The following is a 2,500-nucleotide window of genomic DNA, read 5'->3' as shown; positions in this document are numbered from 1 at the left end:
CCTTAACCTAACCCATGTTGTGCCTTAACCTAACCCATGTTGTCGCCTTAACGTAACCCACGTTGTCGCCTAAACCTGCTCTGTAATTGTTATACGACTCGTTCAATTACTGTAGTGTTGCCCACCCGCAACCCTCGCAATATAGTTCGCTACTCGCACTGCCCGCACCCCTGTGTATCGCTTCATGTTAAACACCTTGCAAGTCTTGCTCACTTTCCACATGCTCCTGCTGTACACTGTAATGTGGATGGCAGCAGGACGTACATGCCGCCCCTCCCCACGTCCCCACCTTGCCCCCTGCCTTCGCAAGCTGGTTGGTGAGAAGTTTGCATGTTCAATGCCCTTCGCATGCGACGTACTCAGGCTACGTTGTGGTGCGGCCTGTGTCAACTGTCCGCTGATGTCGTACGCGTGAACCACAATCTGTACTGCACATTCGTCCTTATGTACTGAATGATACATCGTGGCACATGTGTGACCGCACAACGACTGCGCCCAAAAACGGCGGACCATACAGTGCAAATATTGTGCACGCAGCTACGTGTCGTCTCCCTATGAGAGCTGGATTGCAGTGTGGTACGCCATAGAGACGTGTGGGAGGAACGGACGCCGTGGATGGCGATCAGCATGAGCTGTCTGTTGATGTATTCGGACCTAGTCGTCTCTCCTCACACACCGTGATGGCATGGTGCACCGCGTTCCATATCTGCGACATGCTACAGAGGCCGGTTGACAGTCGTTCGAGCAATGGACATCGCATACGTACGGGGGCCACCTTCCACGTATTGTCTAGGCGTGCACATTTTGTTGCGTGTATGTGGGCAGACGTAGTGTGGCGTGACACCTGACACAGGCATGCAATAATCGTTGAAGTTGCAAATGGCGATGGACGCCTGCGTTTTCTGGTGAAGTTACGCAAATGAACAAATGGTAACCTGTTGTGGTGCGGTTGTTCTCGCTAGGGGTGAATCGGTGATGGCGACGATAGGTTGAGGTACTAACCGGTTGTTCCAGCGATACCCACCATGCCGACGAAACTGAACGGCATCTGGGTGTGAAGCGATACGCGGCGGTGGCTGGGTGGGACCGTCCCCGGCCGGTGAGGGGGCGCCTCCCGGCGTGCTGGCCGCGCGGTGCGTGGGCGCACGCGCTACAGCCGGCTGGTGGGGGCGGCCAGTGGCAGGCGCGCCGGCCGACGGACGCGGCAGGCGTCGCAGCTGCGCGCCGGCGCACCCTGCGCGCGGCGCCGTGCGGCCAAAGTAGGTCCTCGCGGGCCCGGTGCGAAGCGCGGTGGACATCTTCAGTGTGCTGGTCCGATTGAGGACTGTGTGCGTTGAGGATGCGCCGCCGCCCGGCGCTCGGCGCCGCGACGCCGTCTGCTGCTCGGTCGCCCCAGCGGTTCTCGCTGGTGGTTTGTATCGCAGCTGTGCGGATGTGTTGGCGCGTGCGCTGTGCTGGGAGAGTTCGCTTCGGCACCCAAGTGGGGCTTTTGTCCTTCTGTGGCGCTGGCGTTGGAGCTGCCGGTCACCGTAGGTGGCGCGTGTTGTCTCCCGCCGGCAATGCCACGACAGCACGCTCCCGGGCCTCTGTCGGCAGCGGCAAGCTCAGTTGGGAGCACGGGTGGTCGCACCGAAAGCGTCTACTCGCCTAACTCCGGGCGATTGCGCCTCTCTCGAACCCGACCAAGTACCTGGGACGGCGCTGCGCGCCGCCGGGACCTGAGAGGGTTTCGAGGTGTATTGTGCAGGGGAGCTCAGCCTCCTCCTGTTTGCAGAATGATTGAGCGGACGCTTGCGTGTTCGCGCGGGCCCCCGGGACACACTCCCGGGCGGCCGGCTGCTCAGCTCTAGTTGACGCAGCTCCCTGGTTGATCCTGCCAGTAGTCATATGCTTGTCTCAAAGATTAAGCCATGCATGTCTCAGTACAAGCCGCATTAAGGTGAAACCGCGAATGGCTCATTAAATCAGTTATGGTTCCTTAGATCGTACCCACGTTACTTGGATAACTGTGGTAATTCTAGAGCTAATACATGCAAACAGAGTCCCGACCAGAGATGGAAGGGACGCTTTTATTAGATCAAAACCAATCGGTCGGCTCGTCCGGTCCGTTTGCCTTGGTGACTCTGAATAACTTTGGGCTGATCGCACGGTCCTCGTACCGGCGACGCATCTTTCAAATGTCTGCCTTATCAACTGTCGATGGTAGGTTCTGCGCCTACCATGGTTGTAACGGGTAACGGGGAATCAGGGTTCGATTCCGGAGAGGGAGCCTGAGAAACGGCTACCACATCCAAGGAAGGCAGCAGGCGCGCAAATTACCCACTCCCGGCACGGGGAGGTAGTGACGAAAAATAACGATACGGGACTCATCCGAGGCCCCGTAATCGGAATGAGTACACTTTAAATCCTTTAACGAGTATCTATTGGAGGGCAAGTCTGGTGCCAGCAGCCGCGGTAATTCCAGCTCCAATAGCGTATATTAAAGTTGTTGCGGTTAAAA

The 2,500-nt window shown here is 57.7% G+C and overlaps 1 non-coding gene across 1 annotated transcript in view; it reads left to right on the top strand.

Moving 5' to 3' along the window:
- Positions 1 to 1,860: 1,860 nt before the first annotated feature.
- The window catches only part of LOC124730231, a 1,909-nt gene continuing 1,269 nt past the window's right edge, over positions 1,861 to 2,500 (top strand). The window contains exon 1 of the ribosomal RNA XR_007007947.1: positions 1,861 to 2,500. This exon is cut by the window's right edge and continues 1,269 nt beyond it. This is a non-coding gene — a ribosomal RNA (small subunit ribosomal RNA).

Source organism: Schistocerca piceifrons, unplaced genomic scaffold (genome assembly GCF_021461385.2).
Source record: "Schistocerca piceifrons isolate TAMUIC-IGC-003096 unplaced genomic scaffold, iqSchPice1.1 HiC_scaffold_1234, whole genome shotgun sequence".
Lineage (NCBI taxonomy): Eukaryota > Metazoa > Arthropoda > Insecta > Orthoptera > Acrididae > Schistocerca > Schistocerca piceifrons.
Note: the sequence above shows the minus strand (reverse complement) of the source record. Positions and strands in the feature narration are given on the sequence as shown.